At 46.6% G+C, this 23491-nt stretch overlaps 1 protein-coding gene across 1 annotated transcript in view; it reads right to left on the reverse strand.

The window, feature by feature from the left end:
• The window catches only part of XKR6 (XK related 6), a 176921-nt gene that overhangs the window by 24635 nt on the left and 128795 nt on the right, over window positions 1-23491 (reverse strand). The window lies entirely within an intron of this gene.

A 23491-nucleotide genomic window follows, 5' to 3' on the forward strand; every position in this document is an offset into this window, starting at 1 on the left:
CTGGCACCATCCTCAAATGGGACATCACCTTCACCTTCAGTACATGTGTGACCCACAACTGCACAAGGCCACAGCTTGCCACTGGTCAGCCATTGAGACTTTGGGCATTGTTGGGCTAGAAGATGTCTCATGCATGAACAAACATTGCTCTATCATTGCCTCTGTTTCCCATCAGATGTGCAAAGAGGCCTGCAAACCTCACCCTGGGGACGCAACATCCCTGCAGGGAACATCTGGCCAGCCTTTGTGAATGGAGCTGATCAAGTCAGGGTAGCACAGGGTACCCAGATATCACAGAATCATAGAATCAGATGTCACAGGACTCATGGCGTTTAAGAAAGGAAGCATCTCCTGCGTGCTGATATTAATGGTCTAATGTTGGATCTCACTCCTTCTCATCCTGAATGGTGGCCATAAACTTGTTTGGGATGGGAACTGTTTCACCTAACGCTGACCCTGAAGCTAGTCTGTAGATAGAAATGTCCCCTCCCGGGACTGTTCATCTGTGCCACCTCAGATGCCAGCATGACAGTGGGATGAAGTGCCTTCTGGAGGCTCTGGGAGGGGCTCACAGCACAAACTGGGGTTTTGCCAAAACGATTAGATCATTCCTTGCCACTCGGGGAGAGACTGCACAGCAAGGAAGAGCAGGAGGAAAGGACATAAGCCTCGGCAGCCTCCGTGTCTCCAAATGACACGCAGGGACAGGGAGCCGGGAGAGCAGCAGAGGTAGGTCTGCAAGCCCTGCCCTTTCTCCAGCCCCTTGTCCTTCCTGCCCGTTCGCAGTGCACAAGCACAGAAGATGAAGTATTCCGAACGACACAAGGACACAATAAATGACACAGGAAAGCCACCAGATGGGGCTCGACACTCGAGTAAACGCCACGCCAGTCACAGACGACACTGGTGACACTGGTGTGACACCCCCAGCACAGCCCGAGTCGGGTGGGAATGGTCGCGGACCACTGCTCTTCGATGAACATCAGTCCTCCTCCCACTCCCCAACAGGCACAAACCCACCGCCTGTACTTGGTGTTTCCATGAACGACCCTGCTGCAGGATGACACAGGGATCCTGCCTTCCCTCCCTGCATGCAGGAAACTGAACGCAGTGTAGCTGGAAAGGCGATACTGGGGGTGGGAGCTGTAATGGCTCAAGGAAAAAGTAGAGAGAAGGAGCATGCAGCTGGTTGTTACAGCAGCAGCAACACAGCCGCCACTGAAAACCAAGGTGGTGCTGCACATAAGGTGCTGGCCATGGGCAACACAGCATCACCTCTGCCACACTCCAAACTCTTTCCAGGGGATATTCCCCAAATCTGTCCTGCAGTCCTGTGTGGCCTCCCCTTTGCAGGAACTCCCATTCCTGCCAGTACATGAAACCTAAACGCCTCTTCTGTAGGTTAAGGCACTAATTCATCATCACCCCAGCCACAGACGAGGAGAATTTATTCATTTTCACCCTGCAGCAGTCTCTTACCTGTTTGCACATAGTTACCATGTAAACCCTTCTTTATTCCAGACTAAAAAACCCCACCATTTCCTTCAGTCCTTTCTCACAGCTCACATTTTCTAGACCTTTTTCTCTTCTGCATTGCTGTCCCCATCACCTGTCTCCAGGTTTTGGTTATTTTTAAGACCATCTTTACTTTTCCAAGCACTCCAGGTTGGCAGAACCGAACTGTAACAATGCCACTGAGTCACTCAAAAAGGTCAAGAAGAAACTAACAGAGACACCACATTCATTGTGCAGTGATTCCTCCTCGATCCCCAAGGATTCACCACTATCCACACAGTTTCAGCATGAATGTTTTTAAGTGGCCATAGTGAGAAGACACTATTGCTGCCTATTAATGGGGGCAGCATGCACAAAAGGACATTAAAATGTGTTGGATTAATTATAATGGTTTAGTGTGAGGTTTCCCTGCCCATGGCACTTGATGATCTTAAGGTCCTTTCAAACCCTAACTATTCTATGATTCTATAATGCCCTGATCCTATCTCCTTCAATGGCCAGAACTATGGCAATTACAGTAACACCAAATTCTCTCAACTGTTGAGCCCACGGACCTTTGCAAAGTCCAACTGCATTGTTTCCCCTTCCATAGATGGGGAAACTGAGTCACAGAGCACCAAAGTGCTCTCCAAAGTCTTCTGGCATCAGAACCCAGAAACAGGTGAGTGGAGTTTTGCTCTGCCTGCTGATGGTCCTCCATCCGGGGTGAACATACTCCCTTGACACCATGAAACCAGCCCTGCTCAATCTGATCTGTGCTGGAAGATCCAGAAGGACAAATCTGTCCCTATCCAAATGCCACATGAGACTGTGGCCTCAGGGATCCCTTGGCATAATATTGGCCAGCAAAAGGCCACAGCCTCCCAAACTTGGAGCAAAAAAGCTCCAAGTACCCTTTGTAGCTAAAGGCAAAAAGAATTTCTCTTTGTACTCTCTTTTTGGTCCATACAAAAATATGGTGCTCTCTCTTCAGCATCCCTTAGACCCATATCTGACAAAGAGAGGAAAAGGAGGACTAAAACCCCCTTCCTCTTTGATTCCAGTCGATTGTGAATTTTCAGCAGAGGAAGTGCAACAGTAACTGGGAAAAGCAGTATTTCTACCTGGCAGGCTTTCAACAATTAATAAACACCAACAATTAATAAACACCTGTCTAATGAATCAATATAAAATTCCACTCAGCCGTAACACTGGTAACTCTTAACCCTATTTCCAAACACCAATGTGCAGCACTGGTGTAAGCAGTTTTATTCCAATATATCTGTTTCTCTGTGCTATTTTATTTACTTTTTTGAGGGCCATTTCCTACCTGTACTAACACTGGTTAAGTGCATGCAAACTCTGAAGAAAAACTGAAATCAGCATCAGTTCACCTGAAATTTGTTGTTCTTGGTCAAGCTGGTAGCAAACAGGAGTCTATAATTAGACTTTCAAATCCATATTGAGGCCTGATCTTCAATCTTTAGCAACACGATGCCTCCTCTTATGTCAGTGAAAGCCATTCACTCCTCCGTGCTTTAGAAAATCAGGCTAATTTATTTATTTAAGAGCTTAATTTTGGATACAGGAGCCTTACTTTGGGCTTTTTATTTTTCGAATGCTGGCTATATTTATATCTGAGTGTGTGTGTGTATGTATTTTTAGTTCTAAGTCTCATCACGGCTTCAAGAGACAGAACTAATTTGGGGTTGGGAGGGGGATTCGGGGTGATTTCCTTTAAATGCACAAAGGGTTGGCTGTCTCTTCCATTTTGGCAGGGCTCCCAGAATTCCTGTTGGTATAATTATCCTCACGCTTATTTACTACGTATGTCGCAGTAGCACACAAACTGCACGGGGCAAAGTCTCTGCTGTCTCTGCGCCAAAGCGTGCTTTTAAGGAGCCAAAGCCATCAGCTTTGGAACTGTGGTCAAACAACCCTTGGAGAGAGCCCCAGGATGCCACCAAGATGCAGAAGAGGAGATGCTCCTACTGTAAACAAATACCCCAACAGCTTAAGTTCTATGGAAAAGGATGCTTCATGTGGATGACAGAGGCTGTTCTGCTGTCTCAGCAAGGACTGTAACAAAAATGTCCAGGTATAAGATTATTAAGTCAGAGGGTCTGGCTATATCATAGAATCATAGAATGGTCTGGGTTGGAAAGGACCTTAAGATCATCTAGTTCCAACCCCTGCCGTGGGCAGAGAAACCTCACACACAAAGCAGACCAAAGACCAGCCTTTGTCCTTGGCCAGCTGGCATGACTCCACCTCCATGTGGCTATGGCCATGCTAGTTGGCTTTAGCCAAAATTGCCACAGTCTGTGCTGACACTTTAACAGGGTGAACTATCAAAAGACTGTGCCTGTGCCTTGGCACTGTTCAGTCTACAGAGGTGGCTTTGAATATCACCAGCAAAAAGGGTAGGAGGATGCCTCAGGCAACAGGCTGGTTTGAAATGAAGAGGATGCTGATGTGTAAGAGGGGTGCAGGAGCACAGAAAGGCACAGAAACACAGGTCCTGGGCTATGTTTTGAGGAAGGAAGAGTCCTGATGGCCTGTCCCACACAACCACAAGCTGACCAAGGTACGGAATCTCAGACTGTATCTACAATAGTCAACAAAGGACAGGGGCCTGATTGCTTTTCCTAAGGCCAAAGGGCCAAGACTGACCACAGAAATGAACTCATGTCATTCTTCAAAACCAGGCAGCTGCCTTCATACTCAATATTGGGAATGACCCCTGGCCCCTACAGAGTCCTGAACCCTCCCCAGCCCAGGGAGAGTACTAGTAAGCCTTGACCAATCCAGTGATTATACTAAATTAAGCATCATGATGAATTTACAATGCCCACAAGCAGGTCTTGAAATTGCCCAGTTTGCTAGCGTAGTTACATGGAAAGACAGAAGGGAATGGGATTTGAGGTACTCAGTTCCGTCCCAACAATTCCAGTTGGAAAACTCTTCTTGACCAACCACAACCAACACTTGTTTTCAGAGAAGCATACCCTGGCTTGACAAATGGGAGAGCATGCTTGATCAGCCAGAAACAGACCTCTAGGGAAAGGAGGAGCTCAGAAAATTATCTCTGCTGGGTAGGCTGCAACTTACACCTGCAGCACCTTAGTAGGCTTAGTAGGACTTACCAAGATGGGGAGGGCAACAGGTACGGCACCCTTCCTAGCATCTCCTTAACTTCCTCCACTTCTCTCCAGAGAACCCGACTTTGCCATGGCACTACAGGACCATGGTTACGTCCTAGGTGTCATGGTAGCAATACACACCATATGGATAGGCACCATCTCCCTCTCCATTCCATGGCACCAGCCTTCTCCCTGGTGCTCACCCCTGGAAGAAAAGGGGTGGGATGAAGCATGTTATCCATCTGAAGGCTCACCCTCCTGCTGCCTCCTCTGCCTGCATTCCTGCTCACTCTTGCAAGGGGCCATTATCCTCATGCACCCTAGGGTGTTTACAGCCCACTCCTTGTAAGGGAGGAAATGAGGACATGTGTGACTGCTCGGCTGGAAGGCTTGCAGCGGAGGCTGCCTGAAGGTACCCTTAAAATGAGGTTATGTAAGGCCAGATCTCAGCTGGAGCGAGCTGGCATCCACAGGGCTCTCGCCGTTTACACCAGCTGCGGCTTTGGCCCGCTTTTTTAATTCTAATGAATTATTTTCATCCTAGCAGATATAAAAGGAACACAAGATGCAGCGCTCGAGCAACAGGGGAGCGTGAAAGTAAAATGCTGTCGGTTGAAAAGAATCAAAATCAAACTTAGAGTTGCCATCACAATGAATGTGCTCAATATCAACATTCGTTAGGGATTTTTTTCTCTGTTATAATGTTGCAAGTTAGCAATAAGGATCCACAGATGGATGATTATTGTTCCTAGTTCGAGTATCAAAGTAGCATCTATGGGGCCCCATACAGGTGTTGATATCCCACAGCTTTGCCTGGCTGCTTCTACGGCATCAAATTCCTCCAGAACAAGTGGCTGCACCAAGATCACCTCTAGGGAATGGTTCCCGGCCTGGGCTCAGCCTTGAAGGGTGTGCAGGACATATTGACACCTCTGCTAGTTGTGTTGGGCCAAACTCATGCTGGGAAACACTGCTAAACCAGGAAAGATCACTTGCTATCTCCAAAACTAGAAAGAGCACCTTAATTCTTCTCATAGGACTAAGCAAGCAGTGTACCCTTCCTTTAACCCAGCAGCCTCAGAGGTCATCCCAACAACATCTGACTAAATCTCTCATCACTCTGATGGCCTCCATCAGGCCCTGATTTTCAGAGCTTTCTGAAATCTTGCTTTTGGCATTTCTTCATATGGTTTATACCTAAGAATGAATAAAATGCAATAAAAAATGAGTTCATCAAGTGTTTCAGTTCTTCCCCCTTGCAGTTTCTACCCTCTTCTGTCTGATAAATATGTTTCAGTGTAAAAATACCCTTTATCTAGTTAATTGTTTCTATCGGCTCCTATAAAACAATTAATAATCTCTGTTCCATGCCTTGTCTTGCTTATCGGAGGATGATGTCGCTGAACACAAAACAAGCTTGTTCCATGCCTTAGAGACACTTATAAAGCTTAAATGCATGGCATGACATCATCCATGAGTTGTGTAAACCAGCAGGTCATGGAGGACACTGTCCTCCTTTGGACACAGTTTATTGTCATCTCGGTGCTGAACCTGGAACGCCAACATGAGACTTCTTCCCCCTCCTCACTTATCACAACATCACTATGATTCAGCATCAGGCTTAGGAGTCACTTGCAGCAAGATTACACAGTGATTTCATCAAGGTCAGAAAACTGGATTAGTTGGCCTATATTAACATTTTTGAGTCAAATGGTTTACCGCATCAATCTCTTCATATTTTCTAGCATTCACGTGTTCCTGTTGGATCATTATTTCCTTATCCTGCTTGAAAATTCCCTGTGAATGAGTGAGATTCTCAAAAGCAAAGATCTGTGCCCTTTAGAGGCCAAAGATCAAACCAAATTTTCTGAATACCGCTAATTCATAGGCATGATAGCCATCACTTCAGGGAAAACACTGGTCTTTATGGAATTCAAACCCCCATTCTTTAAATGCATGTATTTGAGAAGGGATGATACTTGAACATCCATTTATGTTAGAAAGTTTTGCTTTTGCAAAATACTATTTGCAACTGAAGTATGTGCTAGAAAGAATGATAGTACCAGTCTTCTGCTGCACAGGAGAAACTGTAATGATTTTCTATTCTGAGCCAGTGTAAAGCTATTTTAAAGCACAGATGGCTTTACTATACACCAACCATGGAAGAGGCATCTGCTTTATAAAACATACACTGGGGAGGATCATATCATAGAGTGATAGCATAACTTAGGTTGGAAGGAATCTCTAGAGGTCTACGGACCAAGCCTGCTCTCCAAGTAGGGATAACTTAGAAGTCAGAGAAGGATGGTCATGACCTTATGCAGTTGAGTTTGAAAACCTCCAAGAACGGACACTCCACAACTTCTCTGGGCAACCTATGACAGCACTTAGCCATAATCATTGCAGCAATAATTCCCAGACCAAAATCATTTTCACTCTTTAAAGAAAGTCTGCAAATCAACCCCTCCCTGAAAAGAGTCAATTCCATCAAATAGTTGGAGACAACGCAATCATAATGCTCTAAGATTTTTAGGATCTGATTCCTGCAGCTTTGATATCTGCAGGCTGATTTAGCTTGTTGCTGATAATTCAGGGGCTCTGATACACAAAACAGGGAGCCATGGTTGATAATTTATGAATAATGTTCCCAGCTCCTCTGAAATGATCCCTCTGGTTGCAATGCCATCTGAACGGAACATATACATACACCACATCCTTTAAGCATCGTTCATAGTCTGTGTTCAGCTCCCTTTTACTGATGTTTTAAGCAGATATTTGGGACTGCAAGACCACATGGCAGAGCTGCAGGTGTACATTTCATCTTGCTGACAGATACCAGGGTCATCACCTCCAGCAGATGCATGGGGCAGAAAACTGGGGCAAGGGCATCACTGTAGTTAAAGCTCTGGAGACAAAAATTGTGTGAGCTCAACCTGGGGGATGTTTCTGGGATTCATCTTTGTGACTATTCTCCTTTCCTAGCTGCAGAGAAGTTTCCTCTGACTCACAGACTGAAAGATCACAACCAGAAGATGAGAAACAAATCATAAGAAAGTGCTAGCCCACATTCTGGCACTGATTTGTCAAACTTCCCCAGATCTGGCTGCTACTGAAATACCCATACTTAGCCAGAGCCTGGCCAGCATTTCTTTATTTGCAAAACCAGTCATGAATGTGCTATTGGCATGTTCATTATAACCCTAGTTTTGGAAGCATGTTTGCCCATGCAGCCTCTCCTTGCCACATCCCCATGGGCTGTGGGGCTTCCATGGATATCCAGGTTGCAGAATCCCTATTTCCAAATCTTTGCCCACTAAAACAGTGCAGAAGCTACCATAGTTTTGAGCCAGGCTCATGGGAATCGTGTTTATGTGTTTACTTGTCAATTACTTTGTGAGATGTAGAAACCTAAAACAGAAAAGAAAAACCCCAAAGACCTCTTCAGCATCAGGGTATGACTGCCTTTTTTGATTTTAATGTGGGAAGCCTCTCCGTGCTGCATAAAGGAGCAAGCAGTGTAGCAGGAGCTGCTGGAGAGGGTATCAAAGTGATGGGTGCAGCAGAGACATATCACAGCATCTATCACACGGTCTCACGTCCGAGCACTGAGGCAGATGCTCTTTTTTATCACAGATTCTCCCCTCCCAAAATTAGTTATGAATACTTAAGCCCCACTCCCTTTCCTATTTTGCACATATTTATTTACTTAAAGTATACTCCGACACCTATTGCTATCGCCTCCGGCAAAGCCTTCTGTTTTAAATCAAAGCTGTTAAACAGCTTTATACAGAAAGAAGGAAGTTGAATTCAGACTGAATTTTTGCTTAAAGTGTGTTTGAGCTAACAGGGCTTAATGTCAGCGCCCTCCATTTGGAAATAAAACTGGTCCTAGGCCTATGGGAACAGATGCAGCTAAAGTCCTTGAAAGTAAGTGGGGGTCTTTCAATTGACTTGGCTCCAACCAATGGAAGTTTCTGGGCAAATTCAGAGAAATGCCTGAGGACTCCCAAAATCCAAGGCATGATGCTACACAGACACATGGGAATAGTCACCTTGACCTTTCTATAGGATGGGCAACATTACAGAGTACCCTGATGGTCTTGAGAAGTGATCTGGCATCACTTGGACTCAACAGAGACACAGGATATCTCAGGAGATGGGGAGTTTACATTGCTCTGGGAGTCCAGTCAAAGACAGTGCCACATCTTCATTTCCTCATAGCTCTCTGCAAGCCTCCAAGATCCCTCAGTGGAAGATGCTGAGCAGCAAAGGGGAAAGCCATGCCATTTACTAGCAGTGAATCCCTTCTAAATGGAGACATAACAGGGTGGTTTTCTCTTCTAAGAGGTTTCCACTTCCTGAGTAATTTAACAAACCAGTTTGGCCCAAAGATCTGAACAGAGACTGCAGCTTCCTTGGGGTCTAAAACCTCAAAAACTCATGAGAACCCCAGAACCAAAGAGGAACACAGCCAGGAGTATGACCACTCACTCAGAGGGAAACATTTCCTACTGTGGTTGCTGAGGAAATGAGGGGGTCACGTCTGCCACCGGGAGATCAGGGAGCTGACACAGGAACAGATTTGGATTCTAGGATGTTAATCATTGAATTTACAGTATTTACTTTCTCCATGGCCATCAAGGTCACTGATGCTGAAGCAGGACCTGAGATGACTAGACAAGACTTTTCCATACAGCAAAGTCTCTCCTAACCCCCATGGACAGTGTCTTTGTAGAGCTGAGGAGGTGGATGTTTAACAGCATGCCAGAAAAACACCAGCCAATGGAAGTTCAGGGGGAGAGGACCCTGATTAGGAGAAGGGGAGCTAATTCTTGAGGACATGGCGAAGCCAACAAAAAGCCCCTGCCTGCTGCAGAGCTGCCAGGGTCAGAGCTGTAGGCTTGCTGCTGGCTGCAGCATGCTCTCCCTGCTGTTTGCATCCCCCTCCTGGCACACACTGCTGCAGACCAAAGCATTAGGGCTCTCTAGGGCCAGCAAACCCTCCAGGCGCCACTCAGAAGCGATCAGGAACGCTGAGGTCCACCCCAGCCTTGCAAGACACCATCAGGAACTTGGGACTACACATTCAGCAGCACGTTCCCATCTCATCTGTGCCGTAGGGGTCAACAGCATCCCTGGAGCAAGGGTCCCGATGTGGTGGCTTTGCACGAGGGTCAAGACTATCACCTTCATTTTGCCATCCGTTTGAGAAGAAGGAGCTAAAAATTGGGTGAGCGCCTGTGAAATCCTGGAAGAGCAGCCTCAGATCCCGGCTATTTTTAGTTTCACAGAAGCTGTGCATGCATTAGCAAGGGCCTGCCTTCCTCTCCGGGTGCACACGGCTCTGAGAAATCTTCACAGCATCCTCCCAGCCTGCCAGAAAAGAGTTTAACCCTTGTCGTCTCATCACAGTCAGCTCCATCCAGCTGCACCTTCATGGGGGACCAGAAAAGGGGGTAGAAAGGTTTTCATGGCCATTTTGGCTCTAGACAGATGGAGGAAGAATTGAGGGGGGTCTTTGAGCCATGGTTCTTACATCATTATATCTGGTGGGAGGAGCAGGGATCTTTGGTAACCAGTTGGGGACTGGAAGAGAGCTCCAGCACAGAAATGGCTTCTGTCTCGCATCACCATCAGCTCTTGCTGGGAAACAGCCATGCTACAGGCTGAGAAGTTCAGTGCATTTGCAGCACCGAAGAGCTAATGCCTCAACTCCTATGACCTTTTGTGATGGCTGAGATGGATTCAATTCAATTCAGTCCAAATCCATCCACTGGTTCACCACCAGTGCACCCACCATGAGATGCTTAATCCAAACCTTCAATCTTTTAGCCATGCAAACTCCTGGGAAACAAGACCTCACCACCACACAGGCTCCTCAGGTGCTTGGTGTCACATCTCCTTCCTCCCACTGGCTAGGTTTCCCTTGTCCAGACACAGCACCCAAGGAAAACCATGCTTTAGACCCATAAAGTGCCCATAATGGGGATCAAGCCAGGAATGGGACAGAAGATGACAAGCTCACTGAAATGCACAATGCCTTTCAATACACTATTAGCAGAAAATAATTGCAAAGTTTATTTCTATGTTTCTTCCTCCAGGAAAGGAGGGAAAGCAATGCCTGCAGGAGGTGCATGCAGACGACCTTCGCACTTCACACCCATAGTGTGTGTCAGCTCCAGTGCCCATGCACTTTAACATTTTCCAGCTCTTTAATATTTATTACTTCTGCTGCTTTGTATTACTCATCAGCTATTCCTGGCCAGAGGAAATGTACTGGCGGGTTCTGAAGCGTGTATGTACTCTGCTCTTTAAGGGGGCTATAAGTACAACAGCAGTCTTGCAAACATGCACACACTGCACTGCATTTTGGGCATCACAGTCTCCTGGGGCTTTTGAGGTATTTGGTACACGAGAATCCATCCCTCCACAGTGGGTTTTCAAAGGCCACAAGGATGTAGTAAGCCATCAGGAGAGGAGATACAGCACTTTGGGAAGGTATAGGAGCCCTTACCTCAGCACATTTGTGCTGATCCCTGCAGAAACACCCCTTTCCCCCTCAGCACGCTTAGGGAGCTCACATGAGTATCCTTCCGTGCTTTACTTGCAGTTATTTTACAAGTCTCCTCCAAGCCCTGTGATTAACCACGAGCCTGCCAGCAGCTCTGCCTACTTAGACATTTATTCCAGGTGCTGGGAGCTCTGGGGCTCCCACTAAGGATATAATATAATGAGGCAAGTCAAACTACACAGGAGCCTATGGGTGGCTGCATTTGCAGGTGTTTCATTTAATAGGTACCTCCTAATTAAGACTCATTCTATATAACATGACAAGAGGACTACTTTCTAGTGGTCATGCTCAGGAGAAGAAACAGCCCAAGTACAGTATTCACCAGTATTACGGTATTTTTTCTTCTACTAATTTGAAAGGAGCTTTCTGCTTGGAGCTTCATAAAGGTGAAGCCATCTGACCATGCCCTCACTCCCACCACCCTTCAGGTACAGCTGAATCTTTTCATGCCATGTAACTTTACCCAAGTGTCACAAATGCAGTCACAGGAGCTTTCTACCAGTGAACAGCATCTGGGCTGTGAGAGACAGGATCCTGCAGCTCAGCCTGAGGGTTGGATGCTCATGTACAGTTAGGTGCAGAAATGGAGGTAGAAAGTGACTTTTCCAAAGCTAATGAGGGAAATCAGTGTAAGGGTTGGTGGGTTTTAATTTAGGATATGATATATGATATGTGATGAATAGAATAGAACTGAAGCCACCTAGTCCAACTGACAATCTGGGAGGTCCTTGTCGCCCAGCTGGATGGGTTCCTCATCTCCTTAAGGAAGTGCAAGGTGCATGCCTAATACAAAAGAAAAGCAAGCCTTTCATTTTCACACACGTCCTTTTGACCTCCTGCTTCTCAAAATGCTTCCCCAGCCCAACTGAATGCCTTTTGCATGCCTGATGTAGCCAACGCAGCTGCCCTGCACTGCACGGAGGATGTCTGCATTAACATTGACTACCATAAATGCTTAGATGAGATATATCCCAGAAGCACCAATAAATTGCTGAATGCATTGATCTAGACATGACTCAGGAGTCACCACTGAATTATCTCTTCAGGCACCTTCCTCTGGCTGGGCCCGGGCAGAGTTTCTGCTCTCATCAGTAAAGCAGTAGAGGTCTCTTCCATCTTGCACTTCTCCAGGGGAAGGCCAGCTTAAACAACACGTGGGGGCTATTGATTTCCGTAATGAATGAATGGATTTTCCCTCCTGTGTTCACACTTCCCATTCCTCCTGTGGAATAATTCAGCATTTCTGCCATTTACTGCCCAAATGCCTCTCTGAAGTGCAAACATGCAACCTCTCCCTAATGGCATTGTGCACTGTCTCCAAAGCCCTGGTGTGTCTCCTCTGTTTTCCCCTGCCTTCTCTGATCTCACACAGCAGTACCTCCTGAAGGGAAGGTTTAACCTCATACAGTGAGGCAAGGATCTCAGGCAATGGGGAACATGGAAGTTTTCCTCCCAAGGAGAGAGGCATGCGGCCAGTGGTTGTGTAAGCCCAGGCTGTGTGTCATGCTGCAGAATTGACTGGGAAAGGTGATGCAACTGCCTGTTGGGATGAGCCTGGAAGTGATTCCTGCACTCCAGGGATCTGCTCTCAAACAGGAGCAGAAGTTGTGGTCGCTGAGGAGCTGAAGGAAATACAGCTGTGGATTCTGAAGTTATGGGCTGAAGCAAAAGCTGTGGTCAGCTGAGAGGCAAAGGGATGTATTCTTGTGGCTACAAGATGTCTCACTTCTACCTCAAAATGTCCTTTCTCCCTGCCTCCATTGGAACCACCTCCCAGTGTCTCCATAGCGTATCTGAAGTGCTACAGCTGGTCTCCTGCTTTTGAGACCCTGCTCTTCCCATCACCTCACATTCCAGTGACCTGTCCTCCCTGAAACCTGCTCCCTTGCGGCTGTTGGCCACAACCTAGGGGAATTGCTCTGCAGCGGAGCAATGAGCCAGCTACCTGTGCACATGTCCAAAAGAGCCCTTTTGCAGGCACACTGCCCAGATGCTGCCTGACTCTGTTAGTCTGAGTGCCCCTACAAGTCCTCCCTCGCCCTTCACAGGAGTCAAGACCTCAAACATCATGGAACACAGCGTATGTCACCTCCTACATTTGCAGAGAAGATGCTGGAGAGACCTGCTATCAGCAACCAGTTGAACAAGCTCTGAATTATGTCCTGCCCATAAACCTGAGATCGCAGAGCTCAGCTTCCTATCTGCCACCTTTGGGAGCTGGGATTTAACATAACCCCGCCATTACAAACTCTCAGTGTTACTCAGGTTGCCCTTTGCCTCCAAAGCTAAGCTGGGACTGGTTAAAAAATTGCAGCTAACTCCAAACATCTCATCCCAGAAAGAAATCCCTCAAATCCCAGTCTAAACTTCAGGTATGAGTCCCCTAATGAGGTAAGCTATAGGAGGCAGACACAGAAGGGCCCACCCAACACCAATGACAAATCTAGGCCACCAAGAGTCTGAATTTCCTCTTCCATCACCCCGTGCTTCCAACACACCATCCCACACGTTGGTCCAGACCTCAACTCCCAACTAGGAACAGTCCCTGTGCCCTCTCCTGCCACCCAGGGGAGTGCTCAGGTGGGCTCAGACCCTTCCTGTAGGTTCAACCCCCTTCTTCTGGGTTCAACCCCCTTCTTGTGGGCTCAAATCCCTTCTTTGCTAGACATGAGGGAAGGGCCAGCAAGCAGAACAGGCAAACCTGTTAACTACCCTGAGCCATCTGAAGAGACAAGCTCTTAGATTCCTGTGTTGGGGCTGCTGTGCAGGGTATGTAACACTTAAACATCTCCCAGTTCACAACAGCATGTCAGGAAGACGCCCGTCTGCTGGCTTGGAGGCTGGGCTGAAGAGGATAATACGAACACTCGATTCCCTGCAGTTGGAAACGCTTCCTCTGCCACACAGGGTGGCCGGGTGCCAGTGGGCTCTGTTATGAACATGGTTCCATGTGGACACCCTGTTGGAAAGAGGATGCTGCCGGCTTGAGTCATCTCCAGGCTACGGAGAGAACTAAGCCTCCACCTTCTACCCCCTGCCTGCATGCCCTGCCTCTTGAGGTGACAGCTAAAACTGGGACACCAATCCTATGCCTTTTAAGGTAGCTTTGTGAATGAATCCCGTTTCCCTTGCTTTTGGCACACAAACTTTTCCTCTGGGCTGCCAGGAGAGTTTTGTGTGAAATATTTCCCCCTCCGATACCCCCAAGCCCCTGGGGTAGCCCTAGGTTCAGTAGTCGTTTGCTTCAGCTGTTTGCAGCTTTTTGTTGATGCTCCAATTCATGTGTCCAAAAATATTTTTTGGAGCCACAGAAGTAGATGCAATTCTTCTTGAATGGGGTTTCCTTTCCTACTTCAGCTGTCCGAAAGTGAAAAGCTAATTTAAGCTGATTGTTGCCATCCCATCTTCTATCGGTGGAGAGTGAGAAAGATTATTTCCAGAAAGCCATTCATCCCATCACAAGATAAGCGTCTGCAACACCTCCCACAGATTTCCTGTCTCCTCCCCTTGACTACAGAAGGGTCCAGACAAGTAGCTGAGATCTGATGGCTGATACCAGATGTCTCCCATCTCCTTGGCATCACTTTCCTGTCAGATGCCTCTCACCTCCTTGACATGATTTTGGTATGCCATTCTGAGGACTTCCTTGCGCTGGATGCACACATTTCCCCACGGAAAAGATCTGGGGGACATGGAGACCGAGTCAGTGCCAGGGACCATGCTAACAGGTAGGAAAGGATTTTTCCTGTGGGAAGTAAAGTTCACACTTAAACTGAATGCATTTCCATCTGACAGCTGGAGTAGGAGCTCCCAGAACTGGCTGGGATATTTTTGTTGTAGCCATCTCTTCACTTGGCCTTCTTTTTCTTTGTATAGCAGATAGGCAGCCCTCAGAAGATGACACATGCCATGAATAGCTCTTACCTAGAATAGACCCTGTCCCATAGCTTCCACATCCTTCCCCATGCAGAGGAGTAGTGTTGCCTTTCAGTGAGAGTTCCCATAAAGGACAATCCTGTGCGTAATCAGAATCTCAGTTTGTGTTAGAAGGGACCTTAAAGCTTATCCAGTTCCAACCCCCTGCCACAGGCAGGGACACCTTCCACCAGATGAGGTTGACCCAAGCCCCATCCAACCTGGCCTTGAACACTGCCAGGGATGGGGCAGCCACAGCTTCTCTGGGCAACCTGTGCCAGGGCCTCACCATCCTCACAGGGAAGAACTTCTGCCTAAGATCTCATCTCAATCTACTCTTCTTCCTAATCCTCCAGCTGGATTCTCCAAGGCATCCCTGAAGAAGCTGGAGACCAGAGGCAAAACGCACAGGTATGTGGAACTGTTTCAGAGAGTATCAAAGATATACACAGACTGCTGGCAAGTAGGTTACATGGGGTGTAGAAGACCTATGTCTTTCTAGACCCATAGCTAGGTGTGCACTGGGACACCCACAGAACCTTGAATGGTGCCGGGTGTCTTGTTTGGACAACAGAACGGAGCTCCTTGGTCTCAGCCCAGGAGAATCTTTATGACAACAAACCATGCAGGCTAACTCCACCCTGCCACAGACAAGAAAGTAGGCTCTCCTCCTCCACATGCTATTAATTCCTCTATCTACACATTGCCTGTGGGGAAACACCCAGTTTATTCGCCTCACGCCTGGAGATCTTGCCCTTCCCTGGCCCCTCCTGCCTATTGCATGCAGCAGCTGTAAGAATCCCTCGCTGTGAGACTGACAGCATAGTCTGCATGTCCCTGCAAGCCACAGCTACTGAGACCCTCGGTCCTCGCAACCTCCAGGGCTGCTAGTCCTCCTGTCACCAGCTATGCCCTTTGACAAAGAAGTCACTGTTCAGTGCTTAGAAAAGAGAAGCAGCATATAAAGGAGGTTTGGGAGATGGCTCCGTAGGCTTGTCGGCAGCGGAGTGGTATATGGGCAGAATACATCTCTACAAACAGCTTTGTTTATTAAGGCAGTAAACAAGGAAGGTTGGGAAATATGAGGGAGCAGGATAGAAGTCACGCAGTAGAGCCAAGACATTGTACACAAAGCCTTTGCTCCAGTATTGGATCAGCTCTGAGTAAGTGCAACCCCTCTCATTTTTTTACTTAGGAATAGTGATCAGTTCTGTAGAAAGTCAAATGTTTTAGTTATTGATCTATGTAGTTATAAATCTATTAGTTATCCACAACAGGTTATTCAATGCTTACAGCGCATCAACCCTACATTAAAGTTATTCATAAATAAATCCTGTTTTCCTCTCCAATCCAGCCAACCCTTCTGACCACTATTCTAGACATGCTTTATTTTAGCAAAGGGTAAAGTAACTTGTCCCTGCCTACAACTCAGGGTTGAGAGACCTGGACAAAGAACCCAGGACTCCTGGCTCCCAGGTATCACTCTTATTTGTATTACAGTAATGTTAAAAGGCTTCTGCTGAGATCAGAGTTTGACTGTACTGAGTCCGGTGTATACATGCAGTAAGAGACAGTTCTTGCCCTAAAGGATTTACAATCTAAACTGACAAGGACAGAAACACAGCAAAGGAAAGGATGTGTTATTAACAGCAGGGGACCAAAGCCTTGAGAGATGCAATAAATTGCCTGCGGTCACAGAGGGAGCTTGTGTAAGAGCCAAAACCCGACCCTTGATTTCCCACGGTGCTGTCTTATCTCTCAGCCATCAGGAAGGTGCATGCCGGGTATCTGGGTGAGTCAGGAAGTGCTGACAGTTCAGGTGAGGTCAGACCCCCATCAAAAAGCACAGCACAGCACAAACACATTCTTGCCCCTGACCCATACTTGTTTGAACATGACTGGGAGGAGAAAAGCTGCCTCTAACACCACTACCCCAGTGCCACTGTCATTGCCTGTCAGCTGTCTTTGGTTCACACAGTTGGGTCCCCTCCAAGCCCTGTTAAAGGGGTCAGGTCTGAGGCTGATCAACAACTCCAGGTAATTCTATAGACTGGCAAGAAAGGAAAGTGAAGCTGAAATCATGTTTCCTTAGGAGAAACCTGGCTCAAAAGGTAGGTTTAAGGGGACACCTGGCTGAAAGAGTGACTCTCAGCAAGTGTGCTATGTTGGGCACAACACCATGCTAAGACTCCAGTGAGGCTTGTCGCATTCCTGTGGCTTGTCAGGACATCTTATAGCATGATGAGATTATCCCACCTGTCTGTGTACACATGCCCTACAACTCTCCATGTCTACCTGCATGTGAGAAAGCACATGAGCACAAATAAATTTACTCTGTTTACTTAAGCAGAGGCTGGTACTGCTTTATGGAGATTTGGCCTTTGACATCAATCCGTTTTCCATTAGCCTGCCAAAGCTCCTTGATTCTCAGCGATGGATTTGAACCATAGCAGTGATGCAAAGGAGATTTATACTATGCAGTGTAACTCCTAAATCCAAAGAATTTGAAAATAGGAATAGAAGTATTTGATTTCAGTTGATAAACACCTGTAAATTTAGGTTATTGCCTTGTCACATCCAGTTCCGGGTTTCACTTAGCTATTTGTTGTTAATTTTAACATCTCCAACTGTTCAGAAGTTGCAAAACCTGTAGGGAAAAAAGAGACATGGAAGAAGCATGGTGGGGTTGAGGTCTGGACTTTTCAGAAGAGACAAACACCAATAAAAATGGCAGTCAAAAAACAAAACAGCGGTTTAGCATTTAAAGCTGTGTTTTAACAAAACTAAATGTCTAGTCCAATTGAGACAACTTAGAAATTTTATTGCTGAGTGACTGCATCAGGGAGGAAACAGAGAAATACAGATGACTGTATCTGCACCCCCATGGCTATGCCTCAGCATCGCTGGCCCATACTAGACATTTTGTGGTCATTACACTGGTTTCTATTCTTAATCCATAACCATCAGAGGTCTAGCCCTCAGACGAGCATAGCACTAATGTAGGATGTCAGGATAATTTGCTCACGGTCCTAAACAGCAAACTGGTATTTCTGAGATCACCCTGCCTCCATTTGGTCATAGCTTCTCTAGCAACCTGGTCTAGTGGAAGGCCTCCCTGCTTGTGGCAGGGGATTGGAACTGGATGATCTTTAAGGTCCCTTCCAACCCAAACCATTCTGTGATTCTGTGATTGTATAATTCTATGATTCGATGCTTCTATGATTCTATTGTGGAATGGCATTCCTTTCCCTCCTGCCCTAGAATCCACACTGGATTACAAATGGTTGTGATACCAATGAACAGCTTTCTGCTGTGGGTGCTCTTAACATCTGCATGGAAGCCCTTGTATGCAGCCATGGCAATGGGGAATTCAAATGATCTGTCTTATTTCATCTTCTCCTTGCAGCATGCCATCACTGGAGCAAACATTCCCATGAATTATTTGTGTCAAATCATAGAGTCCTTGCATGCTCCCGAGTGCAAACAAGCGCTCTCCTTACACGATGTTTGCGAAGCCGAAGTATTAGGTGAGGAATGAGCAGTTTTAGAGCTCATGTCATTTATTGGGCCAAGAAAAGGGTATATTTTTAACACGGACCTTTTTTCCTGGTGTCTGGGGTCTCGTATAAAGTAATTAACTAAACATTTCAGGGTCCTTTTCTTGCCCGGAGACTAAGAGGCACATCCATGATACTGAACTCTCTGAGACTTCAAAACAGGGTGGGCACATCTAGTACCTGCAAGGAATGGGATGAGATCGGGGGCTTCAAACAGCACTGCAGCTCTGCCATAGCTGCAACCACGCAGTGTGCTCTCACAAACCAGAAGGGCAGGATGTAATAATGCCTTATGTCAATTTATTGCAGACATTTAATATTGTCACTCTTCTCCTATGGGAAAGCACCTCTGACTCCGGGAGTATAAGCCAGGCTGAGACAGCTGTTGCCTCTGCAAAGCCCTAGTCTTCCACAGGATCCTGTCCCAGAGAACTGGGAGCCTGCTTATTCCCAGGCAGACCCCTGAAGAAAGGTAAAGTCTTCAGGACAGGACCCAGCTATTCATTACTATGGTTCCAGGGAGACTTTATAGCAGCCTTCCATTACTTAAAGGGGGCCTACAAGAAATCTTGAGTGGGTCTTTTACAAGGGCATGTGGTGATAGAATACGAAGGAATGGCTTTAAACTGACAGAGAGATTTGGATTAGATCTTAGGCTGAATTCTTCCCTGTGAGGGTGATGAGGCACTGGCACAGTGTGCCCAGAGAAGCTGTGGCTGCCCCATCCCTGGCAGTGTTCAAGGCCAGGTTGGATGAGGCTTGGAGCAACCTGGTCTAGTGGAAGGTGTCCCTGCCCATGGCAGGGGGTTGGAACTGGATGAGCTTTAAAGTCCCTTCCAACCCAAACTGTTCTGTGATTCCTTGATTCTGTAATTTTCTTCGTAACACAGACTGCTTATTTGTGCATTGCACGACCTAAGAATCCCAGCATTGAAAAAAATCACCCTCAAGCAGACTTTGTGTTTGAGCTAGTGCCCTTGGGCTTTGCAACCTGCCCCACTCCCCCTCCTCTGGCTTCAGCCACCCTCGGTTAAGGTTAATTTAGGATGCCAGACTTCAGATGGAAAACGGTGCTTGCCTGGGAAGCCCCAGACTGAGGTCAGCTGTCCATGAAGGGACATGGATGCAAGAAACGGGTATTCCTTGCCTTTAAGAATATCAAGGATAGTCCCCAGGAAGAAAACCCATGTCTGAAATCCCTGCTGTTACACCCATCAAAGGCAGAGAGCTTCCAGGTGATTGTCACAGCACCGTTCTCACCAGGATCATTTAAATAACACAAAGCAAACCAAGGTACAGCAGTAACAAAGCTTTTCTTCATGGACCACATTATTCCCAATCAAGGTCTTTTAATAGCATGTTCCCTTATAATATTACTGCACCATAACGGTGCCTTCAAAGCCCAGCAATGCCACTGAAGAGCCAGTAATATTAAATAACGTATTTTCCTTCACGGTGGTGAAAACTGCGGTGCCTTCACCCATTCTACTGAATAATGGAAGTGTTTCTGCAAGCTTGCCATGGTAATTTAAAATCAATTTTACTTTTGTATCCCATTATAACTTTTGCTACAGGAAATTAAGACTTTAGTAAATCGTATAATGCCTGCAAAAACAACAAAGCACATTAAATGTAATGCAAGGTTTGGTTGGTTGGCAATGAAAAAAAACCCCAATGGATAAAACTCAGTGGATATATGTATTATAATTTACGTACTTTTGTAACACATCAACTATGAGAAATGTAAGGAGAGTAGGTGAATCTGGAATGGACCACAACACCTGCTCAATAATGGAGAGGAACATGCCTAGCCACTTAAAAACAAAAGGCATCCTCTGAGGTACCTTCTTGGATTGTAGAAAACACAGTGATTGTACAACTGGGACTTTTCACATCTCAATATCACTTTTAATAGCTTTCATTCAGCATTATGCAGGAACAGTATCACTACATCCATACTAGAGAACTCAGCAGCCTGTAGGAATGTGGAAAATAGCTGAAGCCTGAAAGTGCACACTTAAATTGTTAGTGTGGTCCTGGAACAGCTTTGCACCAGTAAGATTAGCCTTTTCCCAGACAATTCACAGGCATGGTTGAGGAATTAGCTGAAGCCAGGGACCATTTACAATAAAACATCTGGGGTGTCGCAACATCATTTTGACTGTTGGTATATTTGATACTGCAAATGCAAGCAGATCACATAGGTCAGCCTCAGGGTGAGAGAAAAAAATCACTGATTACTTCCCTGGTTTAAACGTAGACACGAAATCTGGGCTTCAAGTCCCATGTTACCTATTTTTCACCTGGAATCCAACAGAGAGAGCTCCTTTTTATAAGGTGTGATGTTTATTATATGCAAACTCCATGTATGGGTCTAGAAGACCTTTCTCCATAAACCAAAGAAAGCACATAGGGGATGAAAGTGTATCTTTGGGTTGAAAATTAAATTCTCTTCCAATCTGCCACGTGGTTATACGATAAGGTGATCAGAGACTGTAGTGACAGACAATATTGTGCCAATTAGGTAGATTTAAAAACTCCACTAAAATCATGATGGCTTTTTTTTTTTCTACTAAATGGAGACCTAGTGAAGCAATGCACATAACTTCCTTTTTTTGTTCATTGAAGAATCAAAGAAGAAACTGAAAGAGCAGTGATGCTGGATGCAGCCAGTGACAGCAGATCCTCACTGGGTAGCCTGTGGTGGGTAAGGGCTGGAGTTCAGATCCCTGCCCAAAAATCAGACCAATGTGGCAGGGGTGGACTCAAAACTGGGAAAAACAGGGGCAGATTGCCCCCAAAAGAGGTCATGTCCAGCCTGCACATGTAGGTTGGGTAATGGGGCTCTGGAAGGAGAGATGCCATCTGCTCGTATGTGCCTTCTGGAGGAGCCAGAACGGCCAAAGCATTGTCTTGCTGTGTGGTTGATGGTTGTCAGCCCCATAACCAGTACTGTGGAGGCGATAAAACTCACTTCAACCTGTTGCCCTGCAAAATCATATTGGATATGATCTGAACCCAGGTCTTCTGCTAGCTGTCAGTTGGCTTCACCACCTGATTACAAGGTGCAGTGGAGGACCCTATTCACCTTCCTGCATTTGGGAAATGATGCTCAAACCCTCTGGTGATGCTGGCGTGAAAGCCAGAGCTGTGTCTTCTACGGCAAATGAACTGCTCCACCACTTTGGACTTATGGGGCTTGTTTTCTGCCTGCTTTCCCACTGGTAAGCAGTTACCTCCAGCCCTTTCCCTGACTATCACTTCAATAAAAAGCATGTTAAAAAGGAGAAAAAAGAAATTCACCTGTCTCTGAGGTCCCCCATTTAAATTACTACAGCCATTCAAAAGCGATGTGTTTCATGCTGTCCAAACCTCCAGATTACCCAGCCCATCTCTTTATATGCATGAGATATAAATAAATAAAAGGAATTAGGCTGGTCCTTCATCTCCCCTCCTGATGATGCCTGCTTTCAGCCCTTGCTGTCAGCAGTCCCCTCCTACTATCACAGGAATCAAAGGTGAAACTGGCTCCAACATGACAAATAACAAAAGCACTGGCTTCTCACTCCTGAGCCACAAGTCATTAGGAAGTTCCTGCCTTTCTCCCAGTTGCACATTAATGAGCGGAGGGAGAGCTGGGGATGGCTTTGCTCTGTGTTTGAGAGGCAGCTCGGGAGATGAAACCTACCATTCAGTGGCTTTCACAGGAAAATCACTCCCCTCCCAGGCTCTGAAGTAATCTCATCAAAACTGGTATGCCCAGGCGGGCGCAGCCTGATGCAAAGGATGGAGGAGGGCAGAGCCCAGTTGCAGAAAGCCCCTCTGATCGGCCCCTCATTTCCTCAGGGGTGTATTACAGGTGGGTGTGTGAATTTTAAATGCAAGGTAACTTCGGGATTAATGCCAGTTCACATGATTGGAGAATGGACAAGCTAGGGAGGACATTTAGCATGGACTTAATAAGAACCTCCCCAAGGGTATGGAGAACCTGGACAGGACTACAATCTGTTTTGTCTTCCCTATCTTAGTGGCATTTCTAAAACAGGGGCAAGTAGGTAAAGTTGTGCCGGATGGGCAGAAAGTCCAGACCAGCAAAACTTCCTTCTACATTTTAGTCTCCCTCTTCCCCATGCATGCCAGGGTATGGGAGAAGCATCCCATATGGACACACTTAGCTGCTTCAGAAGATGGTACATGGAGCTAGAAGTCCACTTTGGATCCAAAAATAAAAACCTTCCCATGAACGCTTTCCCAACAGCAGCGCTTTCCCACCTAAAACGTTTACTTTTGACAAATGGGCATCTTCCTTCAGGGGACAGTAAGCAGCCTCACTGTGAAATGCTTTGCTTGTGTTCATGGGTATTTTGCCCAGACACAGACAGGCAGGAACCCCCTCCCCTGCCACGTGGTGTAACCAAGAGGTCTCGGCTCTGCAGATCCTCTTGGGAGCTGGCAGGGTGTCCGATAGGCTTCCTGGTGTACAGTAAGTCCTGGGGGATTGCTCACGAAAGGCCACACAACTACGATGTTGCATGGGCAGGCATGTGGAGAGGTACAGTGAGAAAAGAACCTTCCCTGCCCCATCCTCTATCATCAGAAATCAGTGAGAGGCTGCCTGCGCCTAGGGTGCCATGTCCAAGACAATCACTGCTGACAGTGCCCTCGAGGGATGCTGTCAAAGAGTTTTAGGCTCATCGTTCAGTGAGGGAAAGATTTCATGACCAACTTCATGGGAAAGAGTCCCATTATAGACATGCTGGGAGTGCAACCTGCAGCCAGCATGACTTAACCCCTGGCTCCTGCAACTCAAC

Source organism: Neopsephotus bourkii, unplaced genomic scaffold, assembly GCF_033783945.1.
Source record: "Neopsephotus bourkii isolate Nb327-2 ecotype Australia unplaced genomic scaffold, CSIRO-AGI_Nbou_v1 NB_1600, whole genome shotgun sequence".
NCBI lineage: Eukaryota > Metazoa > Chordata > Aves > Psittaciformes > Psittacidae > Neopsephotus > Neopsephotus bourkii.